Below are 21,847 nucleotides of genomic sequence, written 5' to 3'. Positions count from 1 at the left end.
CATAGCCTGTTCAGCAAAATATTACAGGTTTCTTCAAACACACGTTTACAGCCTCAAACATGTCAATGCCTTGTACAGAAACATATCCTCAGTCTCTACTTTCAAGTCTCTACTTTGTAACACCTCAGAACTAGATGGTGTGAGGTTATTGCGAGCATCTATTCCATTCTGACTTTGCCAGAGTCCAGTTTTTTGTTTGTTGAAGGAAAAACAAAATCTTTGCTATTCTTTAAATCAGTTAAAAAACAAATCATAGTGTTTGTAACCAAAAACCTCTTCTTTTGATGAGCTGTACTGTACATCATTTCCTGTAAAGTTAATTTGCTTACAGGTTTGACATCATTTGTGGCAGCCTGTTTCAGAGTTTAAGAGTACACCAAACAGAGAAATGTAAATACGATGCCATGATGGCCTAAAAGAATTGAGCCTGTGCTGTTTAGAATGAGGTAAAACATTTGTTTAAATTAAAAAAAATGTTTAAACTAAACTGTTTCATAATAGTCATACATATCATATAATTGTAATGAGTCTGTCTGTGTCTTGCCCTGCTGTTAATTGTTTGCTCCGCCCACTCGTTTGTTGCCATGGACACTCATTGAACTCATTCATTCCCTCTCGTTTGTTGTCTTAGTTACTCATTGTCTCTGCTTTGTGATTGGTTCCTGTCTAATATATATATATATAAATATATATATATGTATATATATATATATATATATATATATATACATATACATACACACTGTTTGTTCACTTCCTGTCGCTAGTCATTGTATGTGTTTCTGTTTCCTGTTAGCCCGGTGTTCTGCCTAGTCTTGCCTACCTGTCTGTATTCGCAACAATAATATTTCTGTACAACATAGTAAAGAGATAGTATCACATTTACAATTTTGTCAATCATTTGGCAAAATAGTGGTGTCATCTGGTGTTCAAAACTTCGATGTAGTGTAGTTTTTTAGAATTTTAAGCAATACGTCGCACCTGAGTGGCCTCCAAAACTAGCGGTTGTCCAAAACTACAGCAAGATTTTATACTTTGCTGGATATTGTTTATAGTCACACATTTACACTAAACTTAAATGTGGTAAAATTCAACTTCTAGTGTCCTTGTCTAACCCTTATTAGTTTTCAACCTTGGTGCTGTTACTTGCATCGTTGGATGTGACAACAGCTTTCCACATCACTTTTTTTCAATAATAATCTCAGCATGGTGTCATTTAATAGTTACTAAATAAAGCAGGCTGGATTGCTCGAGCTGTTTTGAACTTTTTTTTTTTTGGAGTATTCACATTGTCCACCCATGCAGTAAATGGCATTCGTTTGTCCATAGTTGACAGATTTTAGACACAGACATTGATTTTGCAGTGACCAGGTTTTTAAAACACTTATTATTGTTACAATATACATGCATTATGGTTCCTCAATGGGCCTTCTCCACAATTTTAGGTTTTTGTCAGAAGTAGATTCAAAAGATAACTTTACTTCCTCTACAATGAAAGAGATGCAGTGTCCTAATGTGTTACAATTCTCAACAAAACAGCCTTCATAGCTTTCTTGATGAAGAGGAAGAGCAGAACAAGAATAGATCAAGCAAGAAGTATGCTTCTGCTTCTGACTAACATCAAAGGTAGCTCAAAGCTAAAAAATTAACTGCAACCAGAGTGAGTATAACGTCTCTCTTAGAGCAAAGCAAATCTGGAGGACCCTCATTGTTCAGCTGTTAAATAATTGCTAGCCTAGGTTAGCTGTTCTGATAAAAGTTAGAACTTTTTCAGCTATCCGCAATACATAAATTATGAACTAACTGCTGAAATTGTTAATATATTTTTATTTCATAGAGGCAAATGGAAATGTTGTAACAGAAGTGTTGTAAATATGAAATAACAAACACAATAATGGTTAACTACATATGTAGGTACTCATGATCACTTCTAAAGTCAGACAATGTTACCTTACTCTGTTAGCTGTGGGTAAATTCTTCTACAAAGAAATAAGTTCCTTTATTCAATTAAATTCTAATTTAATTCAATTCTGTAGCGCTTTTAACAATGGACATTGTCCCAAAGCAGCTTTTAGTCCTGAACACTGAATGGAAGGCTGTTCCATAACTGTAGGGCTTTCTAAGAAAAAGCTCTGCCCCTGCTGTAGCCTTTATTACCTGAGGTACCAATAAATAGTCTGCACATTTTGATTGAAGAAGGTCTGGTGGAGCATAAAAACAACATGAACTGTGGTGCAAGACTATTCAGTGCTTTATAGTTGAGTAATAGTATTTATAATCAACAGAGGTGTCAAGTAACGAAGTACAAATACTTCGTTACTTTACTTAAGTAGAAATTTTGAGTATCTATACTTTAATAGAGTAATTATTTTTTAGCATACTTTTTACTTCTACTCCTTACATTTTCACGCAAATATCTGTACTTTCTACTCATTACTTTTTAAAAATAGCAGCTTTACTCCTATTTCATTTCAGCTTGTTTTCATTTCGGCTTGTCATCATTCAAAAAAACCTATCAATATAAATTGCACCATCCGGATAGAGTGAATTTGGTTGTGGTTGGATGACAAGTATAAACATATACCATCGCACCTGCACATGACACAAATCACGTGACACTTCAGTTACCCCAACGCTGGACGTAGCAGACGGAGCCAAGTATGAAGATGTCCGTGGCAAAGGCTCAAACCTACTGTAATGTCTCAACAACCAGCACCAGCACCAGTGATGATTTGGTAGCCAGTAAGACCAACCAACCCCAACCCTTATACATCACTGGCCGGACCTGTAAGAATTGTTTGAAATGGTTGGATGGAAAAATAAGTCATTGTGCATGCGCTGTAAGCTATGCGTATCCAAATACCATGCACTAATGGCTTTCAAAAACTCGCTGTCTAATTTAAAAAAGCATATTGAGTTGAAATTTTGTTATCAGACAATTATTAACAAATTTGAAATTCGACTTTAGCCAAATGTTATCTGAGCTTAAATTATTGCTATATTTTAAGTTAATTGTGCAAAGCTATAGTTTTTATCAGTCAATTATTGACAATATTGTAGTGACCTAGTAACGTACTAATAATGATAAATTTACGATGTTTGCTGTGGCAAACATGGGTATGTGTCTGAAACAGGTAGTCTAGTGCATCCCAAATTTTTCAACATTATCAAATTAATATAACATTATAGTCATTATGACCTTTAGAAATATGTTTTTTGAGGAGGTGGGGTAGTGCACAATAGGCCCCGTGGCACAGCCTAAGCTTTTGTCCTTAATGGCATTTTTTCCTTGCATTACTTTTACTTTTATACTTTAAGTAGTTTTGAAACCAGTACTTTTACACTTTTACTTGAGTTAAAAACTCGAGTTGATACTTCAACTTCTACAGAAGTATTTTTAAACCCTAGTATCTATACTTGACTTTGGCCATGTGCCTTTTTGTTTATGTTCTTTGTTCACATGTCTGCCCTGCCCTTGTCTTTTCCTCCCCGCCTCTGCACACCTGTCCCTCATGTGTCATGATTATCATTAGTATTTAGTTGAGCCGCGTTGCCTTGTGCAGCGCGGAATCCGCTGTTGTCTTCGTCTGGTTCGTCTTTGTCCTGTTTTGTGTCTTTTAGTTATTAAATCCCTGCTTTTATTAAGCTGTCCTGCATTTGGGTCCGTTTTTACCCCCGCGTCCATGACAGAAGGATTCCGCCAGACCAGGACCCAGCAGGACAGCTGCAGCCTGGACCGGCCGATATTGGGAGCATTTTTTTTTCTTCTTCTTATTGGATTTTTTTTTTTCCCTGGACTTCGCGGTTTTTGTGACATCGGTCCGCTTTTTTTCCGGTGAGGGGCGTCCCTCACCGGAAAAAAAAGCTCCGCTTCCGGTTTCTTCGCGGGGGGCGCTGCCTCACTTCCTGTGTGCGGGCCATGTCACCAGCCCGAGCTTTTTTTTTTCTTTTTTTTTTTGGTGTCCTGTGACATCGCCCCGCTCCTGTCCGCGGGGGGTGTTGCAGGCCCGTGTTTTACCCCATGGATTTTTTTTCTGTTGATTTTTTTCTGTTGTGTGGAGGATTTTTTTTTTCTCCCTGCCCTCCCTCCCCTTTTCCTGGTTCCCGAGAAGTGGGTCTGGCTGCGGTGCGTTGGGGGTTGCGCTCGGCCCTCCTGTTCAGCTGTGGACGTCGCTCGGCCCTCCTGTTCGGCTGTGGACGTCGCTCGGCCCTCCTTTTCTGATGTGGACATCGCTCGGCCCTCCTGTTCGGCTGTAGACGTCGCTCGGCCCTCCTGTTTGGCTGTGGATGTCACTCCTCATTCCCGGACCCATCGGGACTGTCAGGACGGATTGGCGCATCGGGAGCCGCGCCTCGAGGGGGGGTACTGTCAGGACTCTGCCCGGACTTTGGCCATGTGCCTTTTTGTTTATGTTCTTTGTTCACGTGTCTGCCCTGCCCTTGTCTTTTCCTCCCGGCCTCTGCACACCTGTCCCTCATGTGTCATGATTATCATTAGTATTTAGTTGAGCCGCGTTGCCTTGTGCAGCGCGGAATCCGCTGTTGTCTTCGTCTGGTTCGTCTTTGTCCTGTTTTGTGTCTTTTAGTTATTAAATCCCTGCTTTTGTTAAGCTGTCCTGCATTTGGGTCCGTTTTTACCCCCGTGTCCGTGACAATACTTCTACCTGAGTAATGAATGTGAATACTTTTGACACCACTGATAATCAATGCAAAATCTCACTGGGAGCCAATGCAGCATGGATAAGATAAATGTGTTGTGTGTTCATATGTCTGGTTCTAGTTAGGTTTCCAGTGACTATCTTCTGAACTAACTGGAGCTTGATTATGTTCCAAACAGTAAGGCATTACAATAATCCAGCCTAGAAGTAGCAAAAGCATGTACTTCTATTTCTGCATCATGTAGTGATATCATATCCCTTATCTTAGCAAATACTTCTGAGTTGAAAGAAGGCAAGCCTAGTGATATTATGTACATGAGCTTTAAATGAAAGACGAGTTAAAGGTAGGGTCTCCGATTTCTGAAAGCCAATGTTGACATATGAAATCACCAAAACAAACACGCCGCTAACCAGAGGTGTCAAGTAACGAAGTACAAATATTACTTAAGTAGAAATTTTGAGTACAAGCCCGTTCGAACGAACCCCACCTCACTGCCAAAGGTCCATAATTTAAGTAGTTTTTTTTCATGTGATTATTGTCATCATTGTATTATCAATGCTTGTGACAAATATTCTGGGTTGCTGTTTCAAATTAATATGATACATTATTGTAGCTGAACGTGTGTGTGTGCCGTGCAGTTCAGAGAGAGTTCTCGTAATACACTTTTCAAAGCAACGGTGCAGCATCACCTCTGAATGATGGGTTTGAGGAGTTATAATCCTTTTAATTAAAAAAAAAAAATATATGTGTGTGTGTGTGTGTATTTTTTTTTTAATTAAAAGGATTTCTATATTTTATCCACTCAATACTCAATAGTCTACAATATAATATCCATATAAACGTAGCGTAATTATAATAATAAAAATAGTGGGATATTCAGTGATATTGGCTGTGCAATATCGACTTTTGTGATTGGCCAATACTGGCAGACTGGAGCCAATGGAAATGCTTCTCTCCTTCGGTGCACGTCTTTAATCTTCTGAGAACTTCAAAGCGGACCGCTTGAGGTAAATTATCTGGAATGATTAGTATATTAATTGATTTACGATGCCTACCCAGCTAACACACGACGTACTAGTTACGTAATAATTGCACCCAAGAAGATTGGAACTGACGAGTGTACTAGACAGTGCACTGACAAGTGTCAAGACAAATACAGCAACAAGCAAAGAGGCATTGACAGAGAGTCAAGAAATGGTGATGAAAATAATTATTATTAATACTTCAGTAAAGTTCCCCTCCTCGAACCGCCACCTTATTGTGGTGGAGGGGTTTGCGTGCCTGAATGATCCTAGGAGCTATGTTGTCTGGGGCTTTCTGCCCCTGGTAGGGTCTCCCAAGGCAAACAGGTCCTGGGTGACAGGCCAGACCAAGAGCGGTTCAAATACCCCTTATGAGTAGATTAATAACAAGGTCCGTGACGTCGCCCGGTATGGCGCAACCGGGGCCCCACTCTGGAGCCAGGCCCGGGGTTGGGGCTCGCATGCGAGCGCGTGGTGGCCGGGTCTTACCCCACGGGGCCCGGCCGGGCTCAGCCTGAAGGAGCGACGTGGGGCCGATCTCCTGTGGGCCCACCACCTGCAGGAGGGACCGTAAGGGGCTGGTGCAATGTGGATTGGGTGGCAGTCGAAGGCGGGGGCCTCGGCGACCCAATCCCCGGACACGGAATCTGGCTCTAGGGACATGGAATGTCACCTCGCTGGGGGGAAAGGAGCCTGAGCTGGTGCGGGAGGTTGAGAGATACCGACTAGAGATAGTTGGGCTCGCCTCCACGCACAGATTGGGCTCTGGAACCCAACTCCTTGAGAGAGGCTGGACTCTCTACTACTCTGGAGTTGCCCGCGGTGAGAGGCGGCGGGCTGGTGTGGGCTTGCTCATAGCCCCCCAGCTCAGCAACCATGTGTTGGAGTTCACCCCGGTGAACGAGAGGGTCGTTTCCCTGCGCCTGCGGGTCGGGGATAGGTCTCTCACTGTTATTTGTGCTTACGGGCCAAATGGCAGTGTAGAGTACCCGACCTTCTTGGCGTCTCTGGAAGGGGTGCTGGAAAGTGCTCCAACCGGGGACTCCATCGTTCTACTGGGGGACTTCAACGCTCATGTGGGCAGCGACAGTGACACCTGGAGGGGCGTGATTGGGAGGAACGCCCCCCCCGACCTGAACCCGAGTGGTGTTCTGTTATTGGACTTCTGTGCTAGTCACAGTTTGTCCATAATGAACACCATGTTCAAGCATAAGGGTGTCCATCAGTACACATGGTACCAGGACACCCTAGGTCGGAGGTCGATGATCGACTTTGTGGTTGTTTCATCTGACCTCCGGCCGTATGTCTTGGACACTCGGGTGAAGAGAGGGGCGGAGCTGTCAACTGATCACCACCTGGTGGTGAGTTGGATCCGATGGCGGGGGAGGAAGTTGGACAGACTTGGCAGACCCAAACGTACTGTGAGGGTCTACTGGGAACGTTTGACAGAGTCTCCAGTCAGAGAGAACTTCAACTCCCACCTCCGGCAGAGCTTCAACCAGATCCCGAGGGAGGTTGGAGACATTGAGTCCGAGTGGACCATGTTCTCCACCTCCATTGTCGACGCAGCCACTCGGAGCTGTGGCCGTAAGGTCTCCGGTGCCTGTCGTGGCGGCAATCCCCGAACCCGGTGGTGGACCCCGGAAGTAAGGGATGCCGTCAAGCTGAAGAAGGAGTCCTATTGAGCCTGGTTGGCTCGGGGGACTCCGGAGACAGCTGATAGGTACCGGAGGGCTAAGCGAGCTTCAGCCTGGGTGGTTGCGGAGGCAAAAACTCGGGTCTGGGAGGAGTTTGGTGAGGCCATGGAGAAGGACTATCGGTTGGCCTCGAAGAAATTCTGGCAAACCGTCCGGCGCCTCAGGAGGGGGAAGCAGTGCCCCGCTCACACTGTTTACAGTGGGAGTGGGAATCTGCTGACTTCGACTGGGGACATCCTCGGACGGTGGAAGGAGTACTTCGAGGTTCTCCTCAACCCCACCGACATGTCTTCCATTGAGGAAGCAGAGGCCGAGGGCTCGGTTGTGGACTCGTCGATCCCCCAAGCTGAGGTCACTGAGGTAGTTGAGAAGCTCCTCAGTGGCAAGGCACCGGGGGTGGATGAGATCCACCCTGAGTACCTCAAGTCTCTGGATGTTGTGGGGCTGTCTTGGTTGACACGCCTCTGCAACGTCGCATGGAGGCTGGGGACAGTGCCTCTGGACTGGCAGACTGGGGTGGTGGTCCCTCTGTTTAAGAAGGGGGACCGGAGGGTGTGTTCCAACTACAGGGGGATCACACTACTCAGCCTCCCCGGAAAAGTCTATGCCAGGGTACTGGAGAGGAGAATTCGGCCGATAGTCGAACCTCGGTTTCAGGAGGAACAATGCGGGTTTCGTCCCGGTCGTGGAACACTGGACCATCTCTATACCCTCGCCAGGTTGCTGGAGGGTTCATGGGAATTTGCCCAACCAGTCCATATGTGCTTTGTGGATCTGGAGAAGGCATTCGACTGTGTCCCTCGTGGTGACCTGTGGGGGGTGCTCTGGGAGTATGGGGTCCGGGGCCCTCTGCTAAGGGCTGTCCGGTCCCTATATGACCGGAGCAGGAGTTTGGTTCGCATTGCCGGCAGTAAGTCAGACTTGTTCCCGGTGCATGTTGGACTCCGGCAGGGCTGCCCTTTGTCACCGGTCCTGTTCATTATCTATATGGACAGGATTTCTAGGCGCAGTCGGGGGCCGGAGGGAGTCCGGTTTTGGGACCACAGGATTTCGTCTATGCTTTTTGCAGATGATGCTGTCCTGTTGGCTTCCTCAAATCAGGACCTTCAGCGTGCACTGGGACGGTTTGCAGCCGAGTGTGAAGCGGCGGGGATGAGAATCAGCACCTCCAAGTCTGAGGCCATGGTTCTCAACCGGAAAAGGGTGGCTTGCCCCCTTCAGGTTGGTGGGGAGCTCCTGCCTCAGGTGGAGGAGTTTAAGTATCTTGGGGTCTTGTTCACGAGTGAGGGAAGGATGGAGCGGGAGATCGACAGGCGGATCGGTGCATCTTCTGCAGTGATGCGGTCGATGTACCGGTCTGTTGTGGTGAAGAAAGAGCTGAGCCGCAAGGCTCAGCTCTCTATTTACCAGTCGATCTACGTTCCTACCCTCACCTATGGTCATGAGCTTTGGGTCATGACCGAAAGGACAAGATCCCGGATACAGGCGGCTGAAATGAGTTTCCTCCGCAGGGTGGCTGGGCGCTCCCTTAGAGACAAGGTGAGGAGCTCGGTCACCCGGGAGGAGCTCAGAGTAGAGCCGCTGCTCCTCCACATCGAGAGGAGTCAGCTAAGGTGGCTCGGGCATCTGTTTCGGATGCCTCCTGGACGCCTCCCTGGGGAGGTGTTCCGGGCATGTCCAACCGGGAGGAGGCCCCGGGGAAGACCTAGGACACGCTGGAGGGACTATGTCTCTCGGCTGGCCTGGGAACGCCTCGGTATTCCCCCGGAAGAGCTGGAGGAAGTGTCTGGGGAGAAGGAAGTCTGGGCGTCCCTGCTTAGACTGCTGCCCCCGCAACCCGGCCCCGGATAAGCGGTAGAAAATGGATGGATGGATGGACTTCAGTAAAGTTCATTAAATCTATTCTGTTGTTAGTGTGGTCTTTAAACTTATGAACTTTGTATGGACTGACAAAGGTGGTACATGAGGAAACAATTTGACAACAATGCAGTAAATAATTTAGGTGCATCAAAAAGCATGCTCATTAAGATACCAGCAGACAAGCTAATCCAGCACAAATTAGTGCATAAAAGGTCACCAAAATGAAGTATTTGAACCTCATAATTAAATAAAAAAGGAGGAGAAAAACTGCAAAAAGGTCCACTTTTTGAAAAAAGAACACCCCCTTTCAATAGGCTGGCTATGGACCTGGAGTAACTATACTTTAATGGAGTACTTATTTTTTAGCAGACTTTTTACTTCTACTCCTTACATTTTAAAAATAGCCTTGTTACTAATATTTAATTTCGGCTTGTCATCATTTAAAAAAAACCTATCAAGATAAATCACGCCATCCAAAATAAATAAATAAATTAATTAAAAGAATTGCGCCATCCGGATAGAGAGAATGTGATTGTGGTTGGATGAGAAGTATAAACATTGTACCATTCCGACACCCTATTGGATTATACGTGATCTATCGCACCTGCACATGACACAAATCACATCACACTTCAGTTACCCAAAACGAAATGTGTCAACCAAGCACATGCCAATGGTTTGCTTGCTACCAGTAGGCTATGATTCAACATTGCAAAGTAGTTTGGTGGCTCGGTGTGAGATTTGAAATTCAACTTTAACCAAATGTTATCTGAGCTTATATTGTTACTATATGCAATATTTGTAAGTTAATTGTGCAAAGCTATAATCTACAGCTGGTTGATAAGGTATGTACTAAGGATAGTCATGATCCTGTCTGTGTATGAGAGTGCACGTGCCTGTATGGGGCCCGATGGGTCCTTGTAAAGAGGTAATAGGCTGAACTATTGGCCAAATGCTGTTTAAAATTATTTTACTGCTAATTTACAATCATGCCAGCAGCTGCTTGTGGTCCTAAAACAGCTTTAAAGGGAATGATGGCGGATCTTTTATTTTTGAGTGAACCATCCCTTTAAAGCTGTTTTAGGACCACAAGCAGCTGCTGGCATGAATGAGAAGTAGCACTAAATTTATTTTAAACTGACTTTGGCTAATAGTTGGGCCCATTACCTCGTTGGGCCCATTGCCTCACACAGGTGTGTGCACTCTCATACACACAGGGTCATGAATATTCTTAGTATATGCGTAATACATTGGGTGAACTATCATTTTAAGTGGCAATATTCTGGACTGCTCAACATAATTGCATAGACCAGTAAAACTGCTCCCTAACTTGTAGTCTGACCTTCATTCATGAACTTTAAGCATGACATTAATACAGTGGAAGTCCTAGATAGTCTAAGTTTGTGGTTTGAGAGAAATAATATGAATCTCAATCTGTGCCTCTGCAATCATTTTTCTCCACAGAAGAAAAACCCCACTCATCTAGAGAGGTACACGCAACTTACTTCAGCAGCCCTCAAAAGGAAGTCATCCACTGAAGGTTCTTTGGCCCCATCCTCCAAACAAACCAAGCTGTGGGAGACTCGAAGAGTGTCCCAGGCAAGTGTAGATAAAGTAGTCCTCCAATTCATTGTCCAAGGCTTGCATCCACCACACGTTGTTCAACAACAGGGCTTCATTGATCTTGTGCAACATCTTCAGCCAAATACAAATGTCATGACACGCAATACTGTTGTAAATGAAGTCACAAAGGCCTCTGTTGAAATGAAAAGAAAACTGAAAGCTGCCCTAAGTGAAATTGAATTCATAGCAACAACTGCTGGACAGCACACTGTTGCGGTTTCATTGGTGTCACTGCTCACTGGTTTAACCCCCAGACCATGCAGAGATCCTGTGCTGCCCTGGCATCCAAGCAATTTAAAGGGTCCCCACACCTTTTCTGCCCTGGCTGGTGCCCTAAATGATATTCACACAGAATTCAATATCAGAGAGAAGATCGTTCGCACTACTACTGACAACGGATCAAACCTCCTGAAAGACTTCAGAGTTTATGGGCAGACTGATGAGAACAACAATCCTGAACCTGTAGGAGAGGGTGATGGAGAAGAGGATGATGGTCGGCAAGATTGTTGATTATGATGAAGAAGAGGAAAGCTTTGAGGGTGTGGAATTTGTTGATGCTGGAGCACTGTTGGACGAAGATGACTGCTTGGAATACCAGCTACCCAAGCACCATCGCTGCGCCTGCCACCTCCTCAATTTATTGTCCACAGTTGATGCTTCAAAAGCAGAAGTCAATCCATTGTACAAGCGCAGGTCAAGGTCCACATTTGCCAAATGCTCTAGCCTGTGGAACAAAAGTTCAAGATCAACCACGGCATCTGAAGTAATTGAAGACCACTGCAAACTCCAACGCTTCTCAACCGTAGAAAGAATAGTGAGATAACAAGAGAACAAGGTGAAGGAGCCCTTGCAGCTGTCTGCAGTGAACTAGATACACCTAAGTAAGTGCTTGTTTTTCTGCCTTTCATTTAATGAAGTGATGAACAATGGATTAAGTCATAGTTTTATACTTTTAATAATATAGAACGCATGTATGCACTATGCCTAAATACAGTCCCCATATTTACTATGGATATGATTTGTAGCAACACAGCTATATTTCTAAAAGTCTCAGATGACAATATTTTTCCTTTTTAATTATCAGTTTCTCCAGTTGAAGGTGCTAAATCAAGCTAAATGTTCCATGTTGTGTTTTTCTTTTCTTCTCTGTACAGGTTTACTCCAGTGGAACTTGCATTTCTTGCAGAATATGCGAAGACAATGAGCCCAGTTGCAAAGGCACTGGATGTTCTTCAGGGAGAAACCAGTGTGCAGATGGGTTGGTTGGTCCCCACCATAACTCTACTAAGGACCAAGCTCCTGCACCTTCACGTCACCTCCAAGTTCTGTGAACCTTTGTTTGCTGCACTTCTTTCAGGCCTTGAAAAACGCTTTGGCGAGATGCTTGCAGATCCAGAGCTGATAGCTGCATCCAATCTAGTTCCCAAATTTAAGACCTGCTGGACAAGTGACAAAAATATCCTCAAACTTGGTAAGTATCTCACTTCTCAACTTCCCCTTGAAGGGATAGTTCACCCAAAGTTCTAAACCTGTATGATTTTTCTTTTTCTTTTGATGAACACAAAAGAAGATATTTTGATAAATGATGGTAAGCACACAGCTGATTGTAACCATTGACTTCCATAGTAGGAAAACAAATATTATGGAAGTATAGTGATACATGATGAAGATATAACGTACATTCGTTTATTTGTGTTGTGTGGTCAAGAAAGAAACTTTTTTAAATTGAATTTCTGAATTGCTACGAATTTAGCTTCAACAATTAGAAACATGTTACTTGAATACTTATGAAAGTCCAGTTTGTACAAGTAAGTTATTGTATGAAAGGAGGAACGAGTGTGCACGCGATTGATGGCCTAAAAGCAGTGTGCCTCCATCAAATGAATGTTCTAGTGGTTAATTTGTTTATTTCAGAGGTATATGACCATGCATCGCGTTGGCACGTTTGCATTAAGATAAGGGCGAATTCGGACGAAGCTGTTCCCACCCTGGTCCGTGCAACGCTTTGCAGTTCTTTGTTCAATTCCCACCATCAAAATGAACCAAATGAAAAGTTGGCTTCAAACTTACATTTTTTAGAATAATTCAAAAACAGATAATTGCCAATCAGGTTAATTTTCGATTCTGCAAGTTTGGTTTGTTGCGTCTGAATCTTGATTTTTGAACAAAATTAAATTAAAAATGACATTATTCTGATTTTCCATTTATATAATTAGAGCTCACAGGTGGATCATACCACCAGTACTATTTTCTCATAATAACAAAAAAGTTTCTCGTAATAATGACTGTTTCTCGTAACATATTTTGTTATAATAATGAGAAATTTCTACGCATGCATAAATCAGGAGCAGAAGGGCGTGACACGCTAGCGAAATCCGCTGGTCAAATCTCAGCATGGCACATTATGCAAAAGCGTAATCTGTTAATATCTTTAAACATCAGTATTATTAAATTACCAGTATATGAGACGGTATTTTTTTTCATTCATTTGTAATATGCAGTTGTATTTTTGTGTAATAAGCAGCAACAGAATTGTGACAATAGAATAAGGACAGCGGAATAAGACAGCACAAACCTACATATTCAAGTCTGTTAAAGAATGCTTTATCTGGAAAGCTGTCTATAAATATACAAACAATATGGGTAACTGGGGTCGTATGACTTATCATCATGTTTGTGTTGCATGGGTTTGATAATCCCATTCACTTGCATTAAATGGAGTCAAAGTTAGCTAAAAATTAGCTTGTCACTTAAGCAGTTTCAAATCGTTGTTGTGGTGTATTGTTCTGTTCTTTCTCTGCCTTCATTCCCAAACTCTTAACAGCCTCTGTGTAATTCTGATTTTGTGTGTATGCACCACAGAATATGAAAAGCTAAATTTTGTTTTATGTACTTTTCAGGCCAGTCCTGTGGGAAAACGTAGAGAAGTTGTACTTCGATGCTTAATTGTCTACCTCTCGAAAAATCAAGAGAATCTCATCAAGCATTATCAGGTGAGCATCTGAAATTGATCAACCATCATGTTGGGCTGAAAAACCTAAATAAACAACTTACATTGGCATGCAAACGTTTGGGAACTCCTTTTAGAAACTTAAAAAAATGAATAAATTTTAACAAAGTAAGAGTTTGTTAAAATCTTTTGTTAAAATTATTCACATTTTCACAGATTCTGCAAGTGGTTCTCAAACTTTCACATGTCACTGTATATAAATCAAACTGTATATAAATCAATCACTGTATTTATGTCACTTCAAATCATTCTCTCTCATTTTGTGTGCAATGTATTTTTACCACTGAACAATACCAAGTGATGTTGCAAGTAAATGCACAATTATTATTTTTAAAGGATACTCATGGGAATGAGGAGGAACTGAAACTGCTCACATTGAACATCACGAAAGGTTGCTCAACAGAAGATCCTTTACAAACTGGAATAGTGCTGGAAGGCACAGAGGTGATGACGGGGTTGCCAGGCATTGCAAAGGCTTGCGTTTTTCTTCTTGGCCTAATTTATACAATTAATCTCAGCTACAGCAAAGAGCTCAGATACTCTTTTTTCAGAAAATCTTGCTGGAACTTGATGGTGGCAAACTTTCTCCAAAGGTTTACTCCCTGAAGAACAAGCTTTTTTGTTGAAATTATGGCGTTCTGACCATTACGACTCAAAATATGTTTGAGTCACAAGACATGTTTAGCAGAAGACATCTGGCTTTAGTACAATGTTAGTCTGAAAGTTGTTTTAGTCTTAGTGTTTTCTCAAAGTTTGTTGCATGTTTCAAAAGTAAATTTTGGATAAATTTGAATATTTTAAGAAACGATGCAAAGAGTGAAAAAAAATGTCTTGTTTTATTCTCAGGAAGTTTGTTGCATATTCACAAAAGGAAAGTTTGAAAAAATGTGAATATTTTAAGAGATGTTGCAAAGAGTTTGAACTTTGATTGCAATCTCTGTCTTATAAACCAAAAAAGAAAGTGTTGCAAAGGGGGCAGCATCAAGGAAATGTCCTGTTGGAAGTGAACTTTCATTTGTTAATTTGACACATTTGTTGTACATTCATGTTGTACAAAAAAATAAAGTGAAATGTTTTATTTTGTGTGATTTGCATGTGTAATTTATTTTAGTGAAGTGACATGGTGACCCATACTAGGAATTTGTGCTCTGCGTTTAACCCATCCAAGCATCCATGCAGACCAATAGCTGATCTAAAATAAGTTAAAATTTTCAACTCAATTAATTATCTTTTTTTTTTTAACATAAATGAGCTTAAATTTTAAGTTAACTTAACTTGCAATTACTTAGTAGATTCTATCATGTTACATATATTTTTAATTAAACAATGGTTTTCTTGTTAATTTTAAGTAATTTATTTTCCAAGTTGGGTTTACTTATAAAGTGTGATGCAAAACTGGTGCATACAGTACATATTTTAAATAAATCCAACACATAATTTTTACCAGGCAGCGCTGGAAAGCTGATCCTATATTACACGGGTCCTACTTCTTGCCTTAACGTAAGCCTTTCTTCGCTTTCTTTCTTTGTTTTTATCCTCCATGTCAGTGTTAAAACCCCTTTTACCCAGGTGGGTGAGGGCTAAATGGAGGGCTGTGGCAATGGCAACGTCTGTGGAGCGGTTTGGACGATACGCGAACTGTAGGGGGTCCAGTGAGGGTGGTAACTGGGTAACTCAAGCTTCACAAATCACTTCATAATTATGGGTGTGAGTGCAATGGGACAATAGTCATTGAGGCAGGACACTGTAAACTTCTTTGGGACAAGAACAATGGTGGTAGTCTTGAGGCACATAGGAACAACAGTGCTGCTCAGGGAAATGTTGAAGATGTCAGTAAAGACATCCGCTAGCTGTTCTGCACATTCCCTGAGCACCCTGAAAGGAATGTTGTCAGCAGCGTTCCATGGGTTAACTCTGCATAGAGTTCTCCTCACGTCGGCCATGGATAGACAGAGTATCTGGTCGTCGGGGGGAGGGTTGGTCTTCCTTGCTGCTACGTTGTTCTGCACCTCAAACCAAGTGTAGAAGTCGTTCAGCACATCCGGGAAAGAGGCATCGCTATCATATGCAGGTAAAGCTGTCTTGTAGTTCATGATCACCTGTATGCCCTGTCACATGCACTGGGTGTCCTAGCTGTCTTGGAAGTGGCTGTGGATTGTCTGGGCGTGTGCGCGCCTTGCCTCTTTGATGGCTTGGGACAGTTTAGCCCTTGCTGTTCTTAGGACCACCCTGTCCCCTTTTCTGAAGGCTAGGCCTCTAATTCTCAGCAGCGCATGCACGTTAGCAGTCATCCACGGCTTCTGGTTGGAGCGTGTGGTGATGGTCTTGGAGACGGTCACGTCATCAATGCACTTGCCGATGTAAGGTCACTGTTGACGTGTACTCCTTCAAGTTGATGAATGCGATGAATGCAGTCAAGATCCAGTTCAATGCCAGGTCGGTACAGTTCCTGCAGTCTAACCTTTTTCGGGGCAGCTATCTATCTATCTATCTATCTATCTATCTATCTATCTATCTATCTACTATAAAGGTGTACATGGCTGCCATAGCTGCAAACCAAGAACCTGTGCTCTGGGCTTCCTTGCGTAGGCACCCTCTCATCTTTGGACAGGCTGCTGGAAGCACCCTTTGAGCCCATGGAGTCAGCCTCTGTGAAGTTTCTGACCCAGAAGATGGCTCTGCTCTTAGCCTTGGCCTCCCTCAAAAGAGTGGGAGATTTGCAGGCCCTGTTGATTGCCCCCACCTGACTAGAATTTGCCCCTGGCATTTAAAAGGATTTCCTGCACACCAGGGCAGGAAATGTACCCAAAGTTGCCCAGGATAGTGGGTTGTCCAGTCTTCCTTTAACCCTACTGTCCTCTGCCCCATGAGTTGGCATCCAAGATGGTGGCACGGCAGTAACACGCAGTGGCCATTCTGGATACAAAATGGTGCTATTTACATTTTTTAGCCCAACTATTCCTAGTACGTGGACAGCAGAGACAGCAGTGTTCATGTATATAACCGCCAGAAGTTAATACAGTACAGAAATCGTGCAACAACCAACCTGATTATGTGTAGGAAAGGCTTCATAACATCGGCTTGCTGCGGTGACCAGGCCTCCAGTCCTTCGGCCTCACCTGATACAGGGGACCAGGAGAGGAGACGCAAAGAGTGGTGCTCGAGGAAGCGGAAGCACAGTAAGTGAGCGGATGTCAATGCTAGGCTAAAAACAATCCATAGCCGGCTGGCTCTCCTGTCCATTCTACAGTACTTTCAAAAGTTTGCTCCCAGGACAATAAACTGGACTACATCTGACTCGAACGCACTATACAGTGAAAGTTTAGAAACCGCTGTGTCTTTGTTTTCTCTAAGACATGGCTCAGCAACAGTGTTCCGGGAGCCGCTATTCAGCTAGGCGGGTTCACCTTGTTTTGTGCCGACACAAGCCGTGGATGACTGCTAAAGTCCATGCACTGCTGAAGACTAGAGCCCTAGGCTTCAGAACAGGGAACAGGGCAGCCCTAAGAACAGCAAGGGCCAAACTGTCCTGAGCCATCAGAGAAGCAAAGCATGCACATGCCCAGACAATCCGCAGCCACTGCAAGGACAGCGGAGACACCTGGTGCATGTGGCATACAGGCAATCACGAACCTCCCGATGGCCCTCACAACCAGACTAACAATTTCTTTCGACAAGCCATCAGACTTCTCGATAACTGAACTGTACCGAGTACAAGACAGACACACACAATCGACTATATGGACTGCTCTGATCTACAGCAAATACACTCATCCAGTATACATGTTTGCCCCTTCCTGATTTTTATTATTTTTTTTCTGCATGTTTGTCACAATTGAATGTTTCAGATCATATAACAAATTTAAATATTAGTCAAAGAAAACACAAATAAACACAACATGCAGTCTTTAAATGAAGGGTTTTATTATTAAGGGAAAACAAAATCCAAACCCACATGGCACTGTGGGTGAAGAAATACAAAATGAAGACTTTGGAGTGGCCTAGTCAAAGTCCTGACCTGAATCCTATTAAGATGCTGTGGCATGACCTAAAAAAGTGGTTCATGCTTGAAAACAGTCCAATGTGGCTGACTTACAACAATTCTGCAAAGACGAGTCGACCAATATTCCCAGCGCTGTAACAGACTCATTGCAAGTTATCGCAAATGCTTGATTGCAGTTCTTGCTGCTAAGGGTGGTCCAACCAGTTATTCGGTTTTAGGGGCAAGCACCTTTTCACACAGGGCCATTTGGGTTTAAAAGAACCTTCATTTAAAAACTGTATGTTGTGTTTACTTGTGTTATTTTTAACTAATATTTAAATTTGTTTGATGATCTGAAATGATGATTTGTTTGATGTACACTGGTCGGCGCTGCTTGTGTGTATTGTCTTTTGTGTAATGTCTTGTATTTTTTGTTTGCACTGTCTTGTCTTTTTGGTCTTGCACTGTTTGCACCAGGTTGCACAGATGCACTTTATGTTTATGCACTTTATGCACTTTTATGTTTTATGTTTTTATGCACTTTATGTTTTTTTTAACTGACTTACTTAAGTCCTTAGCATGGTGTTTGTATTGTGTAGCACCATGGTCCTGGAGAAACATTCTCATTTTACTGTGAACTGCAACAGCTATGTATGGTTGAAATGACAATAAAAGCTTCTTGACTTGGTGGAGCAGGAGAGGCTGCATTTGCTTTGCCCAGTAAGGGCCTTGAGGACTTTTGTCCACCACTCATGCTCATGGCATAATGTCTTCTCCCTGTTTGTCTGTTTTGGGAGTTGGAACCAGGATAATCCGGTCTCCAAACAGTGTCTGGTGCACTGGCTAGTGGAGGCCATTACTCAGGCCTATGAGGCACGGAGTGTCCATCATAAATAAAGTTTGAGGTTACTGAGCTCAGTGAAGATGTGGAGAATTTGGAGAGTCAGTTGGAACAATGTAGCTGCTCTTTTTCTGAAAATGTCATCAATTCTTAACATCTCTGAAAATGCCCTGCAAGAAGTTATAGAGCAGATCAACCAAATTTATGTGCTTTCACAGCCATTGTTACATACATCTGTTGGAAAAATACTAAATCAACATTGTGGAGATGTTGAGGACTCTTTAGTTAGTGAGATGGTTAAAGTATTTACTGAGACTAATTTATTCCTGAAATTCACTTCTACTGGGGGGTCATTGTCAACCACTAGCAAGCGAACATAATACATTTCAAAAGAATTCTCAGTGGTAACGCCTGTTGAGTATGTCCGAGACATTTTAGATAAGGCCATGTCAGCTGAGATAAAAAAAAAAAACAAGGATACAGATCTCACAAGGATGGTTCCCGGTTTAAAGACAATTCTCTCTTGACAGAGGAAGAATTCAGGATTGCTCTTTACTTGTACATAGATGATTTTGAGGTGGCTAACCCCTTGGGAACCTCCAGAAAGAAACACAAGCTATGTGCCATTTACTGGGTACTTGGAAATCTACACCCTAAATATCGCTCCTCTCTTCATACCATCCAGCTTGCTGTACTTTTCAAGGTCAGCAGTCTCAAAGACCATGGTTATGGTGAAATTCTCCGCCCACTCATTCAGGACCTTGTTTTTCTTGAGCAACAGGGTGTATATGTTGAACAGTTAGGAGCCAGCATAAAATGCACAGTATTATTTGTTGCAGCAGATAATTTAGCTGCCCATTCTTTGGGAGGGTTCTTTGAAAGCTTCACAGTAGGTCAGATGTGCCGATTCTGTATGGCCACACGGGAGGAAATACAACACAAAGAAGTGCAGACAGGCTCATTTCAACCAAGAACAAAAGAAAATCACAATAGACAGGTGCAAGATGTATTGCATGATCCTACCATGGCTCAACAATATGGCGTGAAAAGAAGCTGCCCACTTAGTGAAAGCTTGGAACATTTTCATGTTGTCAATGGTTATCCTCCAGATCTTTTGCATGATCTTCTGGAGGGTGTTGTTCCGGCTGAACTGGCCTTATGCTTGAAGGCAGTAATATCAAAGGGATACTTCTCACTTGAAATCCTGAATGTGGCTATTAAAAAGTTTCCATATACATTTTCAGACAGAACAAACCAACCCCAGCTCATCGCAAATAACTTTGCTTCCAAAGCAACAATTGGAGGAAATGGTCATGAAAATTGGACACTCCTTCGCCTTCTGCCACTACTGATAGGTCATCACATTCCTGAGGGGGATGAAACCTGGGAGGTTTTAATGAACTTAAAAGATGTAGTGGAATTGTCAGTGTCTGCAAGCTTCTCGGAGGAGTCAGTGTGCTTTCTTGACTGCAAGCTTGCAGAACATAGAGATATATTTCAGAAGGTTTTCCCGAATGAGAAGCTATGACCGAAGTACCACTACATTGAGCACTACCCTCAACTAATTCAAACTTTTGGTCCATTGTGTGATGTGTGGACAATGCGTTTTGAAGGCAAACACAAGTTCTTCAAGAAAGTTGTGCATCACATTCACAATATCAAGAACATACCACTTACTTTAGCTGTCAGACACCAGCATATGATAGCCTTCCATTTAGCTGCTACCTCCTTTTTCAAGCCATCTGTTGAAATGAACAAAGTGAAGTCAGTAATTGTTGCTTCATTTCCTGAAAATGTGAAGAACTGTCTCTATCTCATGAATAACTACCAGAACACAGTCCTTGTAGCAGCTTCTGTTTGCATAGATGGCATTAAGTACAGTGCTAATATGGTTATTTCCTTTGGATCGTGCTCAGGGCTCCCAGATTTCAAACAAATAGCAAAGATTGTGGTGATCAATACAGACATAATATTTGTCAGCAGACTCATGACATCATGGTACAATGAGCATCTTAGAGCATACGAGCTCTGTAGTAGCCATTTGTCCACGTTCTCTGTCACTCAGTTGTCTGAACTAAATGATGTTTTCCCGATTTCACTTTACAGAGTTGGAGACAAGCAGCTTGTCACACTTAAACGGCACATATTATGCTGAGTGAGTCAACAGTTATCAAAATGGACCAGAGGTTGTTGCTGAGAGTCATCATCGCTGAAGATGATATAAGGAAGTTGACTTTAAATAAGAGACCACAGTCCATTGAAGAATTCAAAGTGCAACTGGTGGATAAACTGTCACTGCAGTATGACTTTAAACTGCAGTATGAAGATCAAGACTTCAATAATGCCCTCTGCAATTTGACTGAAATAACTGATTTACCTGAAAGAGCTACAGTCAAAATCATCCCTCTTGTGAGTCTCCATTTAACAGCATTGTCATCACCCACCACGAGCAGCACAGCAGACGCTGAGATCCTGTCGACTGTAGGAGCATCACCATCACTAAGACAACAGTGGCCAGACTTATGACATACCCAATTTCTCAGTAGATGTTGAGTATAGGCTCAGACAGGCAGATCTTGCCTTTATGAAAGATGAAACACGTATGACTCTACCACGAGATATGAAGCATGACATACTAGAAAGGCTTGCTGAGACAATGTACCGTTTCAAGGCTTACCCTGATGATGATGACTTCAGCAGTGTTGCAAAAGCACTGATTAGCAAATACCCCAGCCTCACTGAGCCTGGACCACACAGATGGTATGGCTGGAAAAACAGCCTTAAATTTAAGATGGCCAATTATCGCACAAAGCTTCGAAAAGCTGGATGTGAGGATGTAGCAATCAATGGTGGCAAAAGAAGTAAAGGCAACCCAGAGGGAGAATCCTCAAGCAAGAATCTCAAACGGCCAAAAAGAGGTGAAGCAAACTACCTGCCTAACTTACCTGAAGGACATGATGAAACAAGCCTTGAAAATGCCAGAATGGTTCTAGTGGAAGAAATGAAGAAAAAACAACCAAATGGCACTCTCATTTCACAAATGATGGACCAATCATTCCCATTACGCAGACAAGAAATTGTAAAAAAGGAACCTGCTGTACAGACCATGGTTGAACGATGGCCAGCACTCTTTACAGAGAGACAGGTAAGCTA

At 42.9% G+C, this 21,847-nt stretch overlaps 1 protein-coding gene across 1 annotated transcript in view; it reads right to left on the bottom strand.

Moving 5' to 3' along the window:
* The window catches only part of mbtps1 (membrane-bound transcription factor peptidase, site 1), a 252,276-nt gene that overhangs the window by 9,492 nt on the left and 220,937 nt on the right, over nt 1–21,847 (bottom strand). The gene's annotated exons all lie outside the window — the stretch shown is intronic.

This window comes from Tachysurus vachellii, chromosome 9 (assembly GCF_030014155.1).
Source record: "Tachysurus vachellii isolate PV-2020 chromosome 9, HZAU_Pvac_v1, whole genome shotgun sequence".
In the NCBI taxonomy this organism is placed as follows: domain Eukaryota; kingdom Metazoa; phylum Chordata; class Actinopteri; order Siluriformes; family Bagridae; genus Tachysurus; species Tachysurus vachellii.
The sequence above is the reverse complement of the archived record's forward strand: the minus strand, read 5'-3'. Positions and strand labels throughout refer to the sequence as shown.